Raw genomic sequence first — 23637 nt, forward strand, 5'->3', positions numbered from 1 at the left:
AAGGAAAAGCTGGAAAAAGAGCCTTTGGAAAAAACGAGAACCAGAGAAGCTCTAGGTTTCTGGGTAGCAAGAACTAACGCTGGGATTTTTTCACTTGGGAGCCCCAGTGGGGCCTGCCAGCACCCCTCCTCACAGGGTGCCACTGGCAGGATGAATCCACTCCAACTGCTTTCTCCGTATGCCACCTGCCCTATGCCATGTGCCTTAAATGGGCATCTATTGTTACAGATTTGCATTAAATTTTAGTGAGTCTTTTCAGTACCCATTCATTCATCTACCCAGTATTTCTTGAAAACGATACAAACTTTGTGACATGTGTTATGGAGGACTCAAAAGTAAATTCATTACAGGTTCTGCCCCCTATGGAGGTAAGTGCTCAAATATTCTTAAGATGAGGTAAAAAGCTGTGCACATCACGATCTTTTCATTACACAAGACAGAAACCAGTTTCCAATCATCTTCAGGGAGGAAGAAAGATATTAGTCCCAGACAATGGAAAGTCCAGTGACAGAGCCAGCTGAGACATGGCCAGATGCAGGGGCCAGCCACTGGGACTGGGACTCTGTTCTTTCCCATCTCTTGCTCTTCTCTCTCTCTCTGCTACTCTATACTCAGAGGTGGTCTCTGCAGCAGGTCATGATGGTGCCCTTTCTGCACTTGGCATTTCTGGACACATACCCAGGGCTCCTCAATGCAGCTCGGGTGATTCTCAGCCTGGGGGCTTTCTCTTGCCACAGGAGCTGGTTCAGTCTGCTGTGGATGGGCAAAAGTATCAGGTAGATAACGGCCCTGGTAGCAGCCTTCAGCCAAAGACAGACTGATTTAGTAGATTCAACAATGAATTACTACTGTCTTTGGTTGGGAAGACTCCTGGACATGTTTTATATTTTTTCCAGATGTTTCCAGGCGTGCTAAGCCTCAGTTGCCCATAGTGGCAGCCTGCTTACCAGTACACTCTGATTTAGCCCCCTTCTCTTTCCTGTCTCACTTTCCTACTCTCCTTCCCATGCTTCCTGGGAGTGTCCAAAATAAAACTCTTACACAGGAATCCTTTCCTCACAGTCTTCTTAGGGAGCCCAGCCTCAGACACCCTAGTGGCGTGGTGGTAAGGCAGCTGCGAACAGTTGTAGGCTCGTACCCTGCCAGTGTCTGATCTGGCGGAGACAGGGTTTTCTTACAAACACTTCCATTAAAATCCTGAGGCTGACTCTCATTGTTCAGAATTGGCCACATTCCCATCCCTGGGTTGAAATATACCCATTGACTAGTTCCAGCCACCTACTCACCAGGGAGCTGAGAAAGATAGAGTGAATTCCACTCAGTCCTCATGGTCTTGGAAAGGAGGAGGGATGGTTTCCTCATGAATAATGAGAATACTGTTGTCAGTTCAGTGCTGAAGGGATGGTAAACAGGTCAAACCATCAGGTGTCCACTGCATGTGGGGGTCCCCAAAGGGGGAAAGCACAGTTCAGAGGAACATGATGCAGGTTCTAATTTGCTGGGGAAGTTTGTAGGAGATTAAAGATCAAGGAACCTGAGATATCACCTTCTGAATTACCTACCAACCCCCCTTTTTAAAGCCATTGAGACTGGGCATGGTGGCTCATTCCTGTAATCCCAGCACTTTGGCAGGCTGAAGCAAAAGGATGACTCCAGGTCAGAGTTCAAGACCAGCCTGGACAACATAGTGAGACCTCCAACTTTATTAAGATAAAAAAATAAGTCACCAAGATGACCAATATTCTTCCTCTTAATGATGGCATGTTTTGAAATATCACGTCATCCAAACAAAACAACATGTAGTCAGCAGTAATTAATTCATTCTCATATTTTTAAAACTAATAAATGGCATTATTGAGCCATGTTCCTAGTAATAGAGAAACATATCATTTCCAAGTGGTTATTGGAAATATTAAAAAGACCTTCCAGTCCCTTCTGTTCTTCTTAGCCCTTAGGAGCTGGGGGACCCCCTCATTTGATAGTTGAGGTCCTCTGGTTATACACAAAACTCTTATCCGGAGATTGGCTGCAAATCTGACAATTTTCATTTCTATTAATAGTCTTTATGGCCTGGTGAATTACCCTTCAGGTCACATCTCCCAAGGAAATGCCCTGGCTTCATCATCACAGCGTTTATGTGCTAGAAAGGATCTTTGAAAGATTACACATTTCATGCCTAGCTAAGGAAATTGACACTATGGGAAGAACCCAGGTTCTCACATTAATTCACAAGCCCCAAACCTCGGGCCCCTTCTTTGTGCCAGGCTGTGCTCCAGCATCTTGGAGAAACAAAGTGAAAAAATGGAGAAGGTCTCTGCCTAGAAGAGGAGGTAGACAAAATATAACAATAAAAACCACAGTTGGTTTCGGTCTACAATGTAAAGAGCTTGGAATCATCCTCACAATAAGAAAAATGCTGAACACACTGGAAATCAGTAGCTCTTAGATCCATTGGAGAATTTTGCTTACAGAGCAAGCTGTTGCCCCAAAAACCCTGAAGAGACAGACGGATGGCTACAGAGAATTCCAGCTTCCTGAGAGTAGTCACCTTGGCCAAGCCAGGATTGGTATCAATGTGTTCAGTTGTAATTGATGAATTACTGGAAGCTCAGTGTGGACCAGATTGAGATGTAAAAATTCTGAGGGGGCCTAGTCTTAGGGGCCCCACACACTTTTGTGGGTTTACCTTCAGGAACCCTACCAAGTTCTCACAGTGAAGATCAGAGAAAAAAATCCCTCATGCCTTTGGCAGGGAAAAAGAAAAAGGAGGCATTTTGAAGAACTTGCAGTGCTAAGTGCTAAGGAGGGAATAAGATACGAATGCTGAACAGCAGTGAATAAGGAACCCATTGAAGCAGGCAGCACAGAGGCCTGAGTGAGCAAGAACTCAGTCTGTCCAAGGAACTGAGAGGAGTCCCTGGTGGCTCGAACATGGGGAGGGAGGGAAGGTGGAATTGACAATGTTGGAGAGGAAGCAGGGGCCAGATCACCCAGGTTCATGGGAGCTTGGTCTTTATTTTTCCTCTAACAAGCTTCATTCTTTATTTTTACCACTCACTGTTATCAAGGTCTTTAGAAATAAGCTTCTGCTTTTTTTTTTTTTTTTTTTTTTTTGAGAAGGACAACACAGTGAGACCCCCATCTGTTGCCCAGGCTGGAGTGCAGTGGTACGATCTTAGCTCACTGCAACCTCTGTCTCCCGGGTTCAAGCAATTCTCCTGTCCCAGACTCCTGAGGATCTGGGACTACAGGTGCATGCCACCATGCCTAGCTAATTTTCATATTTTTAGCAGAGACAGAGTTTCGCCATATTAGTCAGGGCTGGTCTCGAACTCCTGACCTCAGGTGATCCACCCCCCTTGGCCTCCCAAAGTGCTCGGATTACAGGTGTGAGCCACTGCACCCAGCTAAGCTTCATTCTTTATATACAAGCTTGTTAGCAGATGACCTGGGGCATAAGTCCAGATCTCCCTGCTTTCAATCTAATGCCTGCTTCCTATTGCCCAAACACCTAAATTACTAATTTTACAGTGTACGGTCTGGAAAAACATATATTCAGAAGCAGGTAAGATTTTTAGCAGCCCCAAGCCATGTAGGGTCTCCTACAGGGGCAGAGAAGTAGTAAAACAATCATATGCGGTTAGGTAGTCTATACAGAATGCAGGCTATATTCAAATCCTGCCTCTGCCACTGGCCAGCACTGGGATCTGGGACAAGTTACTCTACTTTTCCGAGTCCCTGTTTCCTCTTTTGAGGAAAGGAGAAAATAAAAATGCCTCTAGATAGGGTTATTGGCACAACTAAATTAAATGAGATAAAGATTGATTTTTCCCCAGACATGTTCATTCCCTAGTCATTCATCTCAGTAAATGGTACCACCTCCCATCTAGTGCAGAGGCTCAAGACAAAGCTATTAGAGTCATTTTTGATTTTTTTCCTTTTCTTGAATCCCAGATCTATCAATCTACTTCAATGATTCTATTTCTGAAAAATACCCTAAGTTTGTGTGCTGTGCCCACATCGTTGTCCATGACATTATTATATCTTACCTGGTCTACTGCAATGGTGTCCTAACTGATCTCCCTGCCTTCTTTTTGGGTGCTACAATCTATTTTTTTCATAAAGCAGCTGCTTACAATTGTTAAATATAATTTGATTATGGTTAATTCCTTCGATTAAGCCCATCCAATGGCTTTTCAGTGTATTTAGAATACAATCCTCAGTCCTTTGTACACACCTCTCTGATCTTGTACCTGCCTGTGTCTCCATTCCTATCTCCCTCCCTGCCATACCCTCTGAGAAAAAGTGGATCATTCCATGTGATCCTGAACCTTCTAGAATAACCCTGCCATGGCTTTACATGGTAGAGGAGACCTCCTAGTCCCTGGATGGGGCTTGGCCATGAGACTTCTTTTGGCCAGTGGCGTATTAGTGGTCATGACATGGAGAGAGCCCTGGAGTGTGGGGATGGTGCACTTTGTCTCCACTGTTCTTTTGGGATCCACCAGGGGAAGGGTGTGCCCAGCCAGCTGCTTATCCAAGGAGAGCGAGAGAAGATTTACAGCAGGTTTTAACCTAACCCATAGTCTGGAACCAAGCCTGGCCAAGCTGCAGCCGGAAGAAGAGCCATCCCAGAAGACCTCAGAGCTGTGAACAATACTAAATGCTCATTGTTCTAAGCCACTGGGTTTTGTGGTAATGTTGAGCATCCTCAGACCCTCAGTTTTGTTTAGCTCCAAAGACCCTCTCTTTGGAACAGTTTCTCACACTTGGCACTATTGACATTTGGGGTTTGCTAATTCTGTATTGTGTATGCATGTGGGGGAGTCTGGGGGAGTGTCCTGTACATTTAGGAGGTTTAGCACATCCCTGGCCTCTGCTCACTAGAGGCTGTAGCACACCTTCTGGTTGTGACAACCCACCTTGTCACTAGACATTGCCAAATGCCCCCTGGAAGGCAGAACTGTCCCCAGTTGAGAATCACTGGTTTAGAACATCCCAGATCTTCACAGAGCTGGCTCCCTCTTATCATTTAGGTGTCACCTCTGATGCACTTCTTCAGCAAGTCCATACCTGATCATCCTGTTGGGGCCCAGAACACAATACTCCAAAGTATGGAGGTTTGGCATGCTGAGTAGTTTGAGCTAAAGGAGACTGGATGGACCTCAAAAGCAAGCAAGGTCTCTGACCTTCTCCTGCCTCCCGCACCCCATCTCCACACCTCTTTCTCCCCTGAAATGACTCATAGAAGCCAGAGTTCTACTTCCCCAAGGTCGGTCATAGCAACTAGAACTTCTCTCCTGCAAACCAACCCATAAAACCTAGGAAGGCCTCTCTCCCTTCCCACTTAAAGACCTTCATCTCAGCAGGGTCCTGCCTTGTACCAGGGTAGGGTGAAAGTGGGGAGGAACGCTACACAGAGAGCCAAGAATCGAAGCCGACAGGCCTTGATGGGTGTGCTATTACCATGTATTTTTTGGTCCATCCTGATTCCTGGCTCTCAGTTCCTATAAGCCTTGTTATTTCCTAAGTGACTGGAGCAATAAGAATATCTTCCATTAAAATATTTGCCCTTTTGTCTTTGGTTCCTGAAGTAGCTCCTAAATGATAAAGGTGAAAGACAGTCTTTTGTTAATTACAACAAGCCCTTTCAAACACACCTGGGCTTATGTTAATTAGGCAGTTTTGGAAAGCCCGTAGATACTACAGGATGGTGGTCTGGTTGCCAGGAGAATCAGCCTTGTGATCAGAGGGTTGGAATTTTTGGACCCACTCTCTAATCTCCAGGGAGGAGAGAGGGGCTGGAGGTTAACCTGATAGCTAGTGGCTAACGGTTAAATCAATCATGCTTTCATAATAAAGCTTCTATAAAAACCCATAATGGACAGAGTTCAGAGAGCTTGGGGAGGGATGAACACATAAGGACTTACACATTCCCAACTTCATGGGGACAAAAGCTCCTGCATTCCGGACCCTTCTAGACCCTTCTGTTCTGTTTCTCTTCATCTGGCTGTGTATCTGTAGCCTTTGTAATATCCTTCATAATAAACTAATAGACATAAGTAAGTGTTTCCTTGAGTTCTGTGAGTTACTGTAGCAAATTAATCAAACCCAAGGAGGGGCTGTGGGAACTCTAATTTATAGCTGGTTGGTCAGAAGCATAGGTAAGACAACCTGGGGCTTGCAACTGGCATCGCAAGTCAGGGGCGGTCTTGTGGGACTGAGTCCTCAATGTGTGGTATAATGCTACCTCCAGGTAGAGTCAGAAATGAACTGCGTTAAAGTCAGATGGTTTCTACCGGAGCCTCTGCTGCAGAATTGACTGACTGGTTGGTTGGTGATGAGAAGGAATCCCTACATGCTTCTTGGTGACCAGAGGTCACTGAAGGCTTCTGCATTGATTATTGAGTGACAGTGTGGTAGGAAAAACTGAGCTTGTTTTTTCTACTCAGTAGATTCTCCCCCTCAGTCTATTACCGTTAGATTATACCCTTCTGTCTAATCACACTTCCACATGGCTATCCATTCTTCATGCAGCCTAAGCATAAAAATAGTTTTCCTTGGGTCTCTGGGTCTAAATTTCTGAAGGCTCCTATGTCACATAAAACTTTGATAAATAAATGTGTTATATTTTTCTCTTGTTAACCTGTCTTTTGTTATCGGAGTGCGGGACATGACCCTCATGATAGCGAGGAAGGATATTATGCCTTTCATCGCTACAGTCCATTATCTTGCTCATTTATTTCTTGACTTGTTTTTCTTCCTATCCCTCTTGCCATCACAGTGTGAGAACCACAGAAGCAGGACCCTCATCTGTTTTGTTTGCCATGAAAATCTCTACTCTTAGAATGGTTCCTGGCACATGACAGGCATTCCACAAACGTATTCAATAAATGAAAGGTCAGAAAACACCCTGTCAACTGTGTTGACGTTAAAGCATTATATGAATTAATTATAAAAATAATAAAAGAAAGAAAAGTCATCAGAAGCAGGTCCACAGGGAGCAGAGCAGCTGGGAAATTTCTGATGCTACAATTTCCCCTTCTGCAGCTGTTGTCCTTCAAGTTTTGGACAGAACTACCATCGGAATGAATGTTCTGGAGCCCTAGCTGGGTTGTTTGAAAGCCCTCATTGCTCCTAGGATATCTTTAGAATGGATTTAAACATCAAAATAGTTCAGTGGATGTGATTTAATTTATTCCCCCAAAGCAGCTGTGTCCCCCATCCCTCCCCCACCCCACTGACAGCTCTATTTGCATATGTATCCTTCAAATAGCCACAAGTTAATAGATGGCAGGGAAGGAGGCATGTTAAAGCAGGTGAGTAGGGATACCAACCTGTTCTTAATAACTCATTATGCATGGAATTTATCACCAGCCTCCATATATCCTCTAACTTAATAACAATTGACAATGCCAGTATCCCAACGGTATCAGCCCTTCAGAGTGAGATTATTTTTGTCCAAATGAAGACATCACTGTAAATACAGAATCAGCAACATCAAAGGATTTGCTGGGACTTTCAGTGGGTCAACGGGGAAGGTAAGGGGAGGGGAGCTGTGACTGGGTCGCAGTGCTCAAATCACACTTTGATCTGCAAGCTGGTGAGATAAGAAATGGCCCGCGCTCTTCTGGGGGAAGGCAGTGAATGTGTTGCATGTGAACTGGGATTTAGGGGCTGGAAAGAGGGCGTGGAGACGAAGGCAGATGCTTGACAAAGTCTTCCCAGAGACCAGCCGTGACAAATATGTTTTGACTCAATCTGATAGGACATGAGACCCCATGGTAAATTCTCAGAGCCTTACAACTCCCTTTGAAAGTTTCTCCAAATGTCTGATTTAAATTTCTTTTGTTTCAGTTTAAGCCTATTTCACTTATTCTTTCTTTTTCGTAAGCTGCAAGTTGCTTCCCACTGGTGATATAGTTTCCATTGACACTGAAAAGTTATAAACAGCTTTACCTTGACCCCTCACTCCCTCCAGAGGATCCTGCAGTTTCAGACTCTCTTCTTTAGGAATGACTCTATCACTCTGCCCACTCAGTAGCCACATTCTCGCTGAGTCATCCCTCCCGGTGACCCCCCCTGGCCCTAGCTGGGCAATCAGGACCTCTCGTCTCATAGAAAAGGAAGCTGAGTCACATCACAGCGAAGCTCTGAAAGGGTTGGGATCATGCTACCCCCATAATTTGCCCGTTTGATACATTGATTATTTCGAGTTGATGGCGCTTAAAAATCAGCAAGGCAGAGAGAAGTTCTCTCTGAACTTCTCTTACCTGCCTAAAGACAGACCCTGCAAAAGAAACTCAATTGTCATCAATCCCATCCCTGGGAGTTTCATCAACCAGGGAAGATCGACTCATCACAGAGAGACTAGAAGATGACACCACCCTCAAACAGACTTTATCACAACCTAGCATATCTCCTGTCTTATTTTCTACAAGCTCATTCATCTTTCCTAAAAATCATCTACTCTCCTAAGTGACCTGCATCCCCATCCCCTTTTTGTATTAAGATAGAATGGAAGCTCTCAAATCTCACTGCTTTTTTGAGGTATTCATTTTTTTTCTGTGAGGCATTCATGCATGTTATATTAAGAATTCATAAATTTATGTATCTTTTTTCCCTGTTAATCTCCCTGTTGTCAGTTAATTTCATAGACCCAGCTATCAAACCTAGGAGGGCAAAGGGAAAATTTTTCCTCCCCACAGCTTTCAGGAAGAAACCACAAACTGGACAGAGATCTAGCTGGCAGACATGCTGTATTTGGCCTGCACAGTTTTAAAAATATTGTAAACTTTACTAAAAACCCAGACTTTTGGATTCTGTTAGAAAACTAGACCATCTAACCATACCAGGCCTGGGATTCCGAAAGGCACCAACTGTCTGGAGGTAAGTAGCACCCTTTTTAGTTGGGTCCCAGACTCTCCAGTTCCCCACAGTCTCTGCTAATCCATTTTGTTTACCCTGCCCTCATTAATCCTATCTCCTAGTGCTTGGAAGCATTTTGGCTTGGGATTCTTGCTCTAGAAGGAAAAATCTGAGCCGGCTGCAGTGGCAAATGCCCGTAATGCTAGGGCTTTGGGAGGCCGAGGCAAGCGGATCACTTGAGGTTAGGTGTTCGAGATCAGCCTGGCCAACAAGGTGAAATCTCATCTCTACTAAAATACAAAAATTAGCCAGGTGTGGTATTGGGCACCTGTAATCTCAGCTACTCAGGAGGTTGAGGCAGGAGAATCGCTTGCACCCAGGAGGCGGAGGTTGCAGTGAGCCAAGATCTCACTCTGGATGACAGGGAGACTCCATAACAATAAAATAAATAAAATAAAATATAAAATAAAATAAAATAAAAAAGGAAAAATCTCAAATACCTGTTGGAACAACTCTGGTACCTGCTCTCTGTTTTTTTTTAGACAGAGTCTTGCTCTGTTGCCAGGCTGGAGCACAGGGGCATCATCTCGGCTCACTGCAACCTCTGCCTCCTGGGTTCAAGTGATTCTGTTGCCTCAGACACCTAAGTAGCTGGGACTACAGGCAATATGCCATCATGCCCAGCTTATTTTTGTATTTTTAGTAGAGATGGGTTTCACCAATTGGCCAGGCTGGTCTTGAACTCCTGACCTCAAGTGATCCACCCGCCTTCCAAAGTGTTGGGATTACGGGCGTGAGCTACCACACACAGCCTGGTATCTGCTCTTTTAAGGCCTGTTTGTTCAACCGCTTCATAGAGTCCATGAGATACCTCTGAAACTCTTGTGAAAGGAAAATAAATCTTGTGACCCTAAATTCACTAAGCCAAAGGGATAAGTTAAGCTGGAAAATGGATCACACATACCTACCTCCCATTTTGGTTCCTAAATAAGACCACTACAAAGATGAAAAGCTACACCCCTTCCTCACATTTGCCCACAAAGAAATTCCTGTGGTCCCCAAGATCTTTACCCTAAAGCAGCTCTGTTAAAGTTCACCATGATAATGTAAACTGCTAGCTTATCTTTGCAGCTGCATAGGGACACAGGACAGAACTCAAAGTCATCCCTTTGCCCACCTGAGACAGTCATCCCTCTGCATATTTGTTTCCTCTGACCTATTGTCTGCACTTTTTTTTTTCTGAGCGGAGTTTTGCTCTTTTTGCCCAGGCTGGAGTGCAGTGGTGCAATCTCAGCTCACTGTAACCTCAGCCTCCCTGGTTCAAGCAATTTTCCTGCCTCAACCTCCTGAGTAGCTGGGATTACAGGCATCCACCACCACCTCAGGCTAATTTTTTGTATTCTTAGTAGAAACTGGGTTTCACCATGTTGGCCAGGCTGGTCTTGAACTCCTGACCTTAGATGATCCACCCACCTGGGCCTTCCAAAGTGCTAGGATTACAGTTGTGAGCCACCACGCCTAGATGCACATTAAATACGGTGAGTTTCAAGTTTCTCTTTAAGGAATCAGTATGTCAGTATGTTCAGCACTCGTGTTCTTGTTCTCCATTTTAAAGCTTGATTTCCTTGTTCTCTTCACCACCTTGTCTCTAGTTTCAGTAAACAAGCTTCTTGCCAATTCTAATCAGCAGTTCCCCTGGTTACCTGCACCTATTCCTGTTCCCCTGGTTACCTACACCTATTCCTGTAACCAAAACTGCATGTCCCACTGGTTCATCCCCCTCCTAATCCACATATTTAGAGTCCTGACTCATGCTGGTCACCTGCTGCGACCTGAATCACCCCTGGTCATCTGCTCCATCCTGAGTCACCCTTGGTCACCTGCTCTGATATGATTCACCTTTATTTACCTGTTCTGTACCTGTCTTGTCTGCCGTCACTGCTCACCCCACCACTCTGGCTCATACACCTGCTCTCTATAAAATAGCCAGTCGGAATTAGCTTAAACTGTGCGGTCCAACCCTAGCCAATAGGGGAACAACAAAGCAGTAGGGGTGACCTGGATCAGGGATAAGAACTCCTTCCTCTCTCCTGCTCAGGTGTGCTCTCGCCATTGCTCCATCCACTAGACACACTTTTCTATAGTAGTAAATTTGCCTTGCTGAGAAAATTTATGTTCAAGTGCTATTTCTATTGTGGCACCAAAAATTTGCTTCAAACATGCACTATTTTACATAAAAATGCAGATTCACTGAGCCAAAGACATCAATGACTATTTTCCCCTGTCCCCCTTCATGTGAAAATTGTGTATTTTTCAATATCCTGCCCTTTAAACATGGAAGACCTCAAAATCATCTTGGAGAAAGTCATAGACCTGTGTCCTTAACTTTGGCAAATAAACCTCCTAAAATGATTGAGACTTGCCAAGGTCATATTCTCTGATTTACTCTATCTGATTTTTTTTCTCTTGCCCAAATTCTTATCTAAGGGGTCTGGGGAATCATGCCCTACAAACCATAAATTCTCATCAGATGGGTTTTATTTGACCCTATATATCATGACTTGCTTTCCAATCTGACTCTAGCATAACGTTATGTGACAAAGAAGAAAATAAAAATATTTTACCCCAAAGCATTTTTCTTTGCCATGTTTTAAAATGGCCATGCAAAGCCATCCTTGGTGGGGAAAAATTTTCATCTGTAAAGAATATCTATTAACATTGCCAGATCTTTTTCTTCCAGGCCCTCCAAATTCTGAAGAGATTAACCGAGAGTCTAGCACCTTTTAATGGTCCCAACAGGAAACATTTGTCATCTATTGTCTCTAAGGGCAGCCGCTACCAGAGTTCAAAAGACCTTGTCTCCACAATCTTTTCTCTTAACCTGAATATTTCCTTTCTATTAATCCCACGTCTTTAAACAAACTTGACCAACTGTCAACCACAAAATGTTTACATTTACCTATAACCTGAAAGTGCTCCTCCTCGCCCTCCCCCATTCCCCCTACTCCCCTCTTTGAACTGTCCCACCTTCTGGACCAAACCAATATATTTCCCAGATGTATTTGATTGCTGTCTCATGCCTCCCTAAAATGTATAAAACCAAGCTGCATCCCAACCACCTTGGGCACATGTTCTCAGGACCTCCTGAGGGCTGTGTCATGGGCCATGGTCATTCATATTTGGCTCAGAACAAATCTCTTCAAGTATTTTACAGATTTTGCCTCTTTTCATTGACAACCCTAATCTAATATGACTGGTGTCCTTATAAGAAAAGAAAGAGATACCAGGGAGGCACAGGCCCAGAGGAAAGGCCATGTGAGGACACAGAGAGAAGGTGGCTATCTACAAGTTAGGGAGAGAGGCCTCAGAAAAAAGCCAGCCCTGCCGACTTCTTGTCTCAGACTTCCAGCCTCCAAACCTGTGAGACAACAGATTTCTGGTGTTTAAGCTGCCCAGTTTGTGGTGCTTGTTAAGGCAGCCCTGGACAGTGAATTCGGTATCCCATCAGTAACAGTCCCTCTCCCCACCCACCTCGCCATTTAAAGCAGCTCAAGTTTCTTTCCGGTACCTGCAACCTGAGTCCCAACTAAGAATCGTGCTTTCTCCTGCAGTCATGTTATGTTTCCTTCATTTTGCCCAGTTTCCTTGCTGTAGCTTTTATTTATATTTCTTATAAGTCCCATATGTGAAGGTTTGTAAACTCAAGTGTCTGAGTCAAGGTCTTTGGTGTCAGTAGAGATGCTGTGTCAGAAATGCAGGCAAATACTATCCCTTCCTCTACACCCCTGCTCAAGTAGCTGTGTTACTGGGAAGGGGTCCTAATCCAGACCCCAAGAGAGGGTTCTCAGATCTCATGCAAGAAAGAATTCCGGGCCAGTCCACACAATAAAGTGAAAGAAGCCTTATTAAGAAAGTAGCAGAATAAAAGAATGGCTACTCCAGAGACCCAGCAGTGCCAAGGACTGCTGGTTGCCCATTTTAATGGTTATTTCTTGATTATATGCTAAACAAAGGGTGAATTAGTCATGCCTTTCCTTTTTAGACCATACGGGGTAACTTCCTGATGTTGCCATGGCATTTGTAAACTGTTCTGGCACTGGTGGGAGTGTAGCAGGGAGGACGACCAGAGGTCACTCTCATAGCCATCTTGGTTTTGGTGGGATTTAGCTGGCAAAGCCTTTATGACCTGTGTCTTGTGCCGACTGTCTATCTCATCCCGTTACTAAGAATGCCTAACCTCCTGAGAATGCAGCCCAGTAGGTCTCAGCCTCATTTTACTCAGCCCCTATTCAAGATGGAGTTGCTCTGGTTTGAATGCTTCTGGCAGCTGTGCAGCCTTGCAGGGCATGTTGATACATCCGGATATTGTGACTGAACAAGTATCAACCTTCACATCACTAGAAAATAGGAATACCTATCTGAAAGAGCTCAAGGTTACATCTAAACCATGCCTTCTTAATGGGGACCACAAGGCAGTCAAGAAGAAAAAAATTGAGTTTTGAGGGAGGTAAAAAAAAAAACACATAAGTTTTTAAACGTGTAAAGCACAGATAGACATAAAGCTGTGGTCTATCTGCGCTTTACACATTTTTCTTTTTTTTTTTTGAGACAAGGTCTCGCTCTGTTGCCCAGGCTGGAGTGCAGTGGTGCAATCTCAGCTCATTGCAGCCACCACCTCCTGGGCTCAAGTGATTCTCCTGCCTCAGTATCCCTAGTAGCTGGGATTACAGGCATGCACCACCACACCGATATATGGAATAGCTATGATTTTAAAGTTTCATGAGTGGCAAATCAAGAAAAAAATGCCTAAAAAGCCTCTTTAGGGGGCTGAAGCATTTTAAAAATGGCTGAGAAACAGTAAACTGTATGTTTGGCGTAGTGCTTGAAAGCACTTGCTTGAAAGATATTGCACTGTGGGGTCTTTTTGCTTTCCCGGCCTTTACATAGCGATGCTAATGTGGACAATGTTACAAATTCTCAAGTAGAAAATTATCCTTCAGCTGGATGCAGGGGCTCACTCCTGTAATCCCAGCACTTTGGGAGGCTGAGGAGGGTGGATCACATGAGGTCAGGAGTTCGAGACCAGCCTGGTCAAAATGGTGAAATCCTGTCTCTATTAAAATACAAAGATTAGCTCAGTGTGGTGGCGTGTGCCTGTAATCCCAGCTACTCAGGAGGCTGAGGTGGGAGAATCGCTTAAACCCAGGAGGTGATGGCTGCAAAGAGCTGAGATTGCACCACTGCACTTCAACCTGGGCAACAGAACAACACCCTGTCTCAAAAAAAGAAAGGAAAGAAAAGAAAAGATCTATCCTTCTACACAAAGTGTAATCAAGCAGACAAAGCCATCTAGTCTTCATGACCAAAGGGTGAAGTTAAAGAAGAACTTATGAGGGTGTGGCAGATGAATGCCCACGCCATAGCATTCCCTCACGTTTCTTTTTCTTCTCACTCTGTCACCCAGGCTGGAGTTCAGTAGCACAATCATGGCTCACTGCAGCCTTGACCTCCTGGGCCCAAAGGATCCTCCCACCTCAGCTCCTTCCCTTACCTCTCCCAGTAGTGGAGACCACAGATGCATGCCATTATGCCTGGCTAATTTTTATATTTTTTGCAAAGACATGGTTTCACCATGTTGCCCAGGCTGGTCTCAAACTCCTGGGCTCAAGTTATCCGCCCATCTTGGCCTCCAAAAATGCAGAGATTACAGGTGTGAGCCACTGCACCTGGCCTACCTTTTTTTCTTTATTTGCTGGCAAAGTTACTTTGCAAGATGGAGGCTGAACACACTAGATACAAATGTGATTTCCAGCCTCCTGTGCAGCTAAGGCATAAGCATGCAGCCCAGGGATGGGAGCTTCTGGGAAGGGGATTCCTAGCCAATAAAAAGAGTCTCAAGAGATAAAGACTCTCTGTTAAGAAACATTAAGTTTATCCTGCCCCCATGGCTCCCAGTGGAGAATAACTTTTAGTTTGTGATTAGTGGTAGGAGGGTAACAGTTGCCTACTTGGTATATTTGTGTTATGAGTAAATACAGAACACCTGTTTATTAATAAGAATCACTGTTAAGAGAGACTAGCTACATGGATGAGCATCTGCTCATCTGCTGCCTTCAGTCTGGAGAGCTGTCAGCCCCTGAGGCTCTCAGGCTGTTGGCTCCCCAGATAGACCCACTTTGTTGTTCCAACTGGGTGTCTGCCTCTCATTGCCTTCAGCACTGCCTGGGTGGGGGTTTCCCAGCCGAGCTGGTATTAGGTAACTCTCCTTCAGCTGGTTGCTGTCATGTCCCATGTGTTGCCTGGCACTGCAGCAGCCATCTTGTGGCCATGAGGCCACAAAACGGAGTAGTTAAGGATGGTGAAGTAGGAGCAAGAGATGGGGTCACTGATAACACGATCAGTGAAAAGGAAGGTGAACAAGATAAAAGAGGAATGAATAAAATCAACCACATTTTATATCAGAAACAAAGCTAAATTTGGGGAACAAGTAGCCAAGTATATAGAAAAAGGACTAAGTAGAAGAAGTGCTGATTGATTCTTAGTCCTGATTCTAGTACTCACCAGATGGATAATTTTGAGCAAGTTATTTAGCTTCTCTAAATGTTGGGAACTATTCTATTTCTCTCAGAGATTTCTTGGCCTGCATTGTCAGCTTGGCCAAGCTTGAACTATACTTCCCCAAATTGTCTTCCCTGTGAATTAATATGTCTAGGTTGAGTTGACCAAAAGAAAAAAAATTTTTTTGGCCAGGTGAGGTGTCTCACGCCTGTAATCCCAGCACTTTGGGAGGCTGAAGTGGGTGGATCACCTGAGGTCAGGAGTTCGAGACCAGCCTGACCAACATGGAGAAACTCTGTCTCTACTAAAAATATAAAATTAGCTGGGTGTGGTGGCACATGCCTGTAATCCCAGCTACTCAGGAGGCTGAGGCAGGAGAATCGCTTGAACCCGGGAGGCAGAGGCTGTGGTGAGCCAAGATCACGCCATTGTATTCCAGCCTGGGCAACAGAGTGAGACTCCGTCTCAAAAAAAAAATTTGCATGAAGTTTGGAAGGTAAAAGTTAATCAACAGCCATTACTCTCTGAAGATCATTATGCATGGATACAGTAAGGGACAGATACATAGGTAGAAGCAGATTCTAGCTTATCTTTACTTTTTCCCATGCCACTTCTTTCCAACTGCCAGGTTTGTTATCAACCCTAGGCCCCCCACCATTCTCTGAGACACGAGTCTTCTGCAGACTGCCGCACTGGGTTCCCCTTCGCTGTCCCACCATAGCCGCAGGACGTGCCTTCCCTCCTGTACTCGCTGGCAAACTCCACTCCTACTTCCTCACTTACACGAATGATTCAGGAGGACTGGTTGGTGGCTTTACTCAGATCCTCCTACTTTCCCTTTTGTCCCCTGGTTCTCAGCTTCTCCCACAATTGTATAAGGTCTTCTTAAACCACAGCTCTATCACATAATATTCACAGTGGTTCTGCTTTCTCCATTTAACCCTGAGTAATGCAAGAATCAAATGAAATCATGGATCTAATGCCATTAGGACAGCATCAGGCACATAAATTATTATTTTGTTACCATTATCATTGCTTTCATTGCTATTAATGCAACAGAACTCAGAGACCCTGCTTGTCTGATTGCCTCATTCTGCAGAGGGGTAAACTGAGATTCTGCCAGGTGAAATGACTTGCCCAGGGTCAGGCAGCTCAGTTATGACCCAGCCAGCACCAGGACTCAGGCCTTCTGATTCCTAGTCTCATCCTTTTTCACAGACTATGCGCTGCGCACAAATGAGCCTAGCATTCTGGTTATCACCCAATAGTTATGATGCTGTTGGCTGCAAATACAAAACCCAAGTCAAACTAAACAACATGGAAGGTTTATTGGCTCATGTAATCAAAAAGTGGAGAGAGAGGACAGATTTCAGATTTATTATCATAATGTATGCAGGGCTAAGCTTCATTTCTCTAGAGTTCTCTCAATGCCCCTTTCCGCTGTGTCTTAGCCATGTCTCAACTCATAGAAGCAAAAATGGCTACAGTCGTTCTAGGCCTTACACTTCCAAGCTACGGCTATCCTGAGGAAGAGACAGTCTTTGTAAGCCAAAGCACTGTGATTCAGTATGATGAGGCCTGTTTAGTTCACACATCTACCTTCACCCCATCTCTCTGGTGGGAGGTGGTGTGGTGGGATGAAAGTCAGTGATTGGCCTAGTCTGAGTCAGGTGCTACAAACCTAGAGCTGGCAGGATGGGAGGCAGGGGTGGGGAGAGTTTGCTTCCCTAGAATTACACAGAGCCCTAAATAGAAACTGGGGGTGGGGGAGGAGGAGGAAAACTGGAAGTGAATGCTGGTGAAGCAACATTTGCAGAATGAGTGTTACATTTCTTGCCCTAGTATCTTTTCCAACGCTCTTAGTTGGCATCTGGATGAAGCCAGAAGGGCACCATTTCCAAAAAGAATACACAGTGGTAGGTGATATAGTTGTACTGGTCACGTGACTAAATATTTATGGCCACTTAGTTTAATGTAAAACATCCATCAACCACTTCTGCTGAGTTTGTCCCATGTCCATGAATCATGGGGGTGGTGGGGACATTAGGGTTGTGTGTCACTCCTGGTCTATGTCACATGAATTAGCCTAAAAAACTGAGTGCCTTCTACCTGCTTGTGGGTAGTTTCCCACCGTGTAGAAACATGCAGTAAGAAATCTACCAGGATGTAATAATGTTGTCTTCTTGATAGTGCAGGCCAAGTAGAGAATTAGGAAATTTGTCCTTTACCTTGAAAATGGGTTCTTTTTTGTAGGTTTTGTATCATTACAACTAACTGACATTGTAGGGGAGTAAAAAATAATTTCCCCTCTAATTTTCTAAGCTCTCAGCTGGGAGCCCCTGTAATAAAAGACAGATTAACAAGAGTAAAACCACAGAGTGTTTTAACATTTACAAATGTTAAAACATGAACACATGGGAAATACCCTGGAAAAAAAACAAGTAACTCTCAAAGAAGTGGCCTAGAACACTGCCTTACATACCATCTTTAACTAAAACAAGGAAAAAAGGGTGTTGGGGAGGCAAGTTATGGGGAGGGTGACCAGGAAATGCATGATAAAAAAGAAGTTTTGGGCCGGGCGCGGTGGCTCACGCCTGTAATCCCAGCACTTTGGGAGGCCAAGGCGGGTGGACCACGAGGTCAAGAGATCGAGACCATCCTGGTCAACATGGTGAAACCCCGTCTCTACTAAAAATACAAAAAATTAGCTGGGCATGGTGGCGCGTGCCTGTAATCCCAGCAACTCAGGAGGCTGAGGCAGGAGAATTGCCTGAACCCAAGAGGCGGAGGTTGCGGTGAGCCGAGATTGCGCCATTGCACTCCAGCCTGGGTAACAAGAGTGAAACTCCGTCTCAAAAAAAAAAAAAAAAAAAAAAAGAAGTTTTGTTTTGCAGAATTTAAGTTGGTTCTTCTCCACTGACAAGAGCTTCTTGGCCAGGCGCAGTGGCTCATGCCTGTAATCCCAGCACTTTGGAAGGCTGAGGCAGACGGATGGCTTGAACCCAGGAGTTTGAGACAAACCAGGCTGGGCAACCCACTGAGACACCCATCTCTACAAAAAATGAACAAAATTACCCAAATACTGTGGTATGCACCTGTAGTTCTAGCTACCCAGGAGGTTGAGGTGGGAGGATCTCTTGAGCTCAGGAGGTTGAGGCTGCATTGAGCTGTGACTGTACAGCACTCCAGCCTGGGCGACAGAGTGAAATGCTGTCTCAAGAAAAAAAAAAAAGTTTCTTGAGATTTAGTCATCCTTTTTCTGGTACAGAGTGAGAGACATCACAAATGGAAATTTCCTTTATAGATGCAAATTTCCCTTACAAAAAGATAACTTCTACTTCATTTTCAAAATAATCCTTATGCCAAAGAGGCATATATTTGGGTGGCATATTCCAGTCCCCTACAACAAATAAAGAACACACACTAACATGCACAAAGCTTAGGTTTTTAGTTGAATGAGTATTGATAATTGAATACACCTGGGTAACCACCAGCCAAAATAAGATACAGAACATTTGCTTCACAGCTGAAAGTTCCCTGATTTCCCTTTTTAGTCAATCTCCAACCGCCATACTAAGAACCACTATGATTTCTCTCACTGTAGATTAGATTTTTATGTCTTCTTGGATTCTACTTAAATAGAATGAGATAGTATGTACTCCTACGTCTGGCTTCTTGTAATCTTTTTGAGATTCACTCACATTGCTGTGTGTAGAAGTAGCATGCTCCTTTCAATTGCTGAGTAGTATTCCATTTTATGAGTCTGCCATAATTTTGTTTATCCACTTCTCAGAGGACGGACATTTAAATTGTTCCCAATTTTGGCTGTTATATAAAAAAATGCTGTACACATTCTTATATAATTCTTTTTGTGCAATGTTTTTATTGCTCTTGAGAAAATATCTAAGAGTGGAATTGCTGGGTCTTAGGATGGATGTATGTTTAATTGATCAGAAACTGCTAAATAGTTTTCAAAAGCGGTTGTGCCATTTTACACTCGCACCACCAGCAGAGTGTTAAATGTCTTGGAACTTGATCCTAATTTCTGATTGAGGCTCAGTGATAGCATCTTTGGATCTCAAAGGGCTATTTCCTCTCAGGTGAGATGCAATGTGCTGCATGTGGGAACCCAGAGATGGCAGCTTCTGGGGAACAGCAGTGTACAGTTCTGGTATCTATGATCCATTCCCAAGTCTGATCCATGCCCATGCACCCCTGCTCTGCTCTGTATCCCAATAAGCTGACTCTTGCAGGCTTTGCTTCTGAGGATCCCTGGTTTATGGCTCCTGGTTGGGTGACCAATGGCAGACGCTGAGTTGTATGTGTCCATTGGGAGTTGCTAAGTTGGGTGTGACCAATGGGAGGTACTGGGTTGGGTGTGGCTAATGGGAAGTGCTGGGTTGGGTGTGACCAATGGGAGGTGCTGGGTTGGGTGTTGCCAATGGAAAGTAATGGGTTGGGTGTGACCAATGGGAGGTGCTGAGTTGGGAGTGGCCAATGGGAAGTGCTGGGTTGGGTTTGGCCAATGGGAGGTGCTCAGTTGGATGTGGCCAAGGGCAATCTCTGCTGTGCGATTGAGAGGTGGGAGGAAGGGAAAAAGAAGAACCTTTCTCCTCCACACTTTCTGTCTCTGGCAGCTTTTCTTGCAGCCATGGTATATCTTCCTTGGCACCAGCTTCTACCACACAGACCTACCTTGGCTTCAGCCTCCACTGGATGACTCTAGCTCCTGAATACAAGTAACAACGCCTCTTTTTTCTTTTTGCCTCTCTAGCCTGGTAGTGGTCCTATCTTCCTACTAAGGCAAATCCCTGGGTTACCTCAGTTCCCTGTTGTTTGCCTCCCAGTCCCTTCCTTCATCTGTGCAATCAGCTCCTTGCATTAAATTCCCTTTGTTCAGATACTTAGAGCAGGTTCTGTTTTTCCTGGTTGGACCTTGACAGATACACACAGCATCAAGGATTAGCAGAGACGATTTCGAGGCCAAATCACATCTGAGGCCTGCCAGGCAGATTTATTATCAAATCCTTAAACTGCAAAAATAGGACAACCTTCTTCAGAAACACCATCTGGTACCACAGTATTCATCTAATGTCTAGCCCAAATCCCTGCTGTGATGAAGTTTGCATCTGATAACCAGATAGAACCAAGCCACCAGGCCTTAGGAGCTAACGTGACCATGGGTTTTAGTGGGTCCATGGGCCATGCCTTAGCACTGGCAGGAGCCATAATTATGTTTATGGGAAAAGGTTGGGAGGAAAAGGGATATTTCTAAGCAGCCACCATAATTGGATGGATTGACCCAAATTCTAGGTTGTCAGGCCACAGGCTTGGCTCTCAAGGGAGGCCGTCATTTCTGCCGATCCTCTGCCTCTTTCGCTGGGACTTAAAACAGTACCTGTCATACAGGAGATGATAAATACTTACAGAATTGAATTTGTTCATTCACTCTTTCTTTATGTACTAAGTACCTGGTCAATTGTTGATGGCAAGTGATAGAGACCCAACTCAAGTTAGCTTTAACAAAAAAGGAATTATAGTAACTTACATGGTTGAAAAGTCCAAGGATATAATAGTTTCAGGCGTGGGTAAATCCAGGCGCTCAAATGATGCATCAGGAGTTGTCTGTTCATTTCTCAGCTCTGCTCTCCACTGTGTTGGCTCCATTGCAGGCAAAGTCTTCCAAGGGAGGGTAATGAGGAGTCCTCAGTAGCTCCCAGCGGATATCCTATCAGAACAATAATTGTAGGGAAAAGAGAGAGTGTGTCTTTTAAAATATTTTTAGCAAAAACCTAGTGCTTAGCATTTACCAATTCTGATTGCCTTGGGTCTCCTGCTTCCCCTTAGCCAGGGCAGGAACTAGGGCACTTTGAATTAAACTTCCCCTGCCCCCCAGACTGTCTGCAATGCAGCAAGGGTGGCTCCCCAAAGAAAAAACAAGTTGTTATTATCAGCAGAACAACAAATGGATGTTGAACAGGTAGGAATGGCCACTATGGGGACACTGATGTGATAGGCACTGTGGACCAAGTGCAACAGCAGGGAACCCACTAGTATTTCTGTCTTCGTGGTGCTTATGTTCCAGCAAGGAAGCCTGGCGAGGACCAAGTGATTAGAATCAAGGATGTGAACCCTTCCTTGGTGGAAGTCCAGGATGCAAGAGAAACAGTCTCCTTGAAATGTGAGTCCACAGGCTGCCATTTGAACGCTGTAATATCCTCAGATTTGGACAGGCTGGAAGCTAGAAAACTGGCTTCACGCCCACATTGGACACTCAAAATTACAGTGATGTCTTCCAGAAATCTTTGCTGGAGCTACAGTCTGTAACAGATTATGCGGTTTACAAGAGATGGCAGGAGCCTCTGGGAGAATGGACTGTAAACAATTTGGTCACATTGTGGCGGGGGAAGGGGTGAGACAAGGAATGGAATCTGTGGGGCTCAAGTGCACTTTGGTTCAGCTTCCAACTTTCAACTACATTGAAAGTTGTGGAATTTTTTTTTTTTCTAAAAATCTTTTAAATTTTGGGATACTTAGTTTCACCTCAAATTCTAAGAAGCAATACAGAGAGACCCATGTTTCCCCAATTTCCCCCAGTGCTAACAGAAGATGGTAACTTGGTGTTAATTGGTAACACAATTGGTTGAATGGTAACATTTCAACCAATCAGAGAAAGCTGACATCGATCACTTCATTATAACTTTGCAAAAATCTGGTTGAAGGAATTGATTCTATTCCCTTCCCCTCCCCTCCCTCCCTCCCTCTGTCCTTCCCTCCCTCCCTCCCTCTGTCCTTCCCTCCCTCCCTTCCTTCTGTCCTTCCTTCCTTTTCTCTTTATGTGTTTTTGCTTCTTTCATTTGGCTCGAGTTTGATTCCTCCTTCTGGGTAGGTCTTATCTCCCTAATTGCATGTTGGTCTTTGCCAAGTGGCCTGTATCTTCTGTGCTTTGCATGTTGCCATGCATTGAGTTCAGGGATGGGAAGGCCCTGATGCCTTTATTCATGCATTCAATACGTGCTTAATGGACACCTACTTTGTGTGTAGAGTGCGGGAGACAGTGGTGAATCAAAGAGACACAGCCCTCCCTTCACGGAGCTTATAGTTAGCAAGGTGAAAAAGACCAGAGAAAGAAAGAAGTGAGCAAATACATAAGAGGGCTACAGGCTGTAATAAAGGCTGTGATGGAAATGACATGGAGATACGGAGGGAGGTGCTACTTCAGGTGGTCTAGAAGGCTGCTCTGAGGGCTGACTTCTCATCTAAGATATATCTAGCTGGAGACTTGATGTTTCACCACCTCCTATTCAATCCCTGTGACAGACATCTGTAGTCAGTCAATGCAGTAGTCCCCCATATGCACTAGAAATATGTTCCCAGACCCCCAGTGGGTGCCTGGACCCCCAGTGGATGTATGGAACTGTGTATATACTTTGCAATAATTTCCTTTCCCTTCTTCACAATTTCATGGAGAGAAAATTCATTCTTACCATAGATCTTAGCAACCTCAGAAGAGGATTCTTTTTTTCTTTCCACAAATTGAGAACGTTCACCATTTCACTTAAAGGAAGCACTTTATGGTTTCTCTTTGACAATCTGAATCACCGGCATCACTATTCCTGCACTTCGGGGCCATTACTGAGTAAAGTAAGGGGTCCTTGAACACAAGCACTGTTACGCATGACAGTTGACCTGATAACTGAGATACTCCTAAATGACTAGTGGGCCAGTAGTATATACAGTGTGGATACGCTGGGCAAAGGGAGGATTCAGGTCCCAGGTGGGACAGGGTGGGGGAGGAGCAGCATGAGATTTCATCACATTACTCAGAATGGCATGCAATTGAAAACTTATGAATTATTTCATTCTGATATTTTCCATTGAATTTTTTCAGACTAGTTGACTGCAGGTAAGTGAAACAGAGCATAAGCAGGGGACTGCTGTATACAGTTTTGGCAGCCACTCCTAAGGAAGTGGATGTGACATATAAGATGAAACTTCTTTGCTCCTTGACAGAGTCATTCCTCAAGGAACACTGGGCAAGAATGAACAAATCATTGGGCCAGACGCAGTGGCTCATGCCTGTAATCCCAGCACTTTGGGAGGCCGAGGTGGGTGGATCACTTGAGGTCAGGAGTTTGAGCCAGGCCAACATGAGAAACCTCATCTCTACTAAAATTACAAAAAAAAATTAGCCGGGTGTCCTGGCACATG

General features: G+C 44.5%; 1 long non-coding RNA gene across 1 annotated transcript in view; it reads right to left on the reverse strand.

Annotated features, from left to right (window-relative positions):
- Positions 1–20401: 20401 nt before the first annotated feature.
- LOC116559514 overlaps positions 20402–23637 on the reverse strand; it is a 57982-nt gene continuing 54746 nt past the window's right edge. The window contains exon 4 of the long non-coding RNA XR_004272487.1: positions 20402–21154. This is a non-coding gene — a long non-coding RNA (uncharacterized LOC116559514). The remainder of the gene's footprint in view (positions 21155–23637) is intronic.

The sequence above is a fragment of the Sapajus apella genome, unplaced genomic scaffold (genome assembly GCF_009761245.1).
Source record: "Sapajus apella isolate SASKATOON/1434 unplaced genomic scaffold, GSC_monkey_1.0 scaffold23, whole genome shotgun sequence".
Lineage (NCBI taxonomy): Eukaryota > Metazoa > Chordata > Mammalia > Primates > Cebidae > Sapajus > Sapajus apella.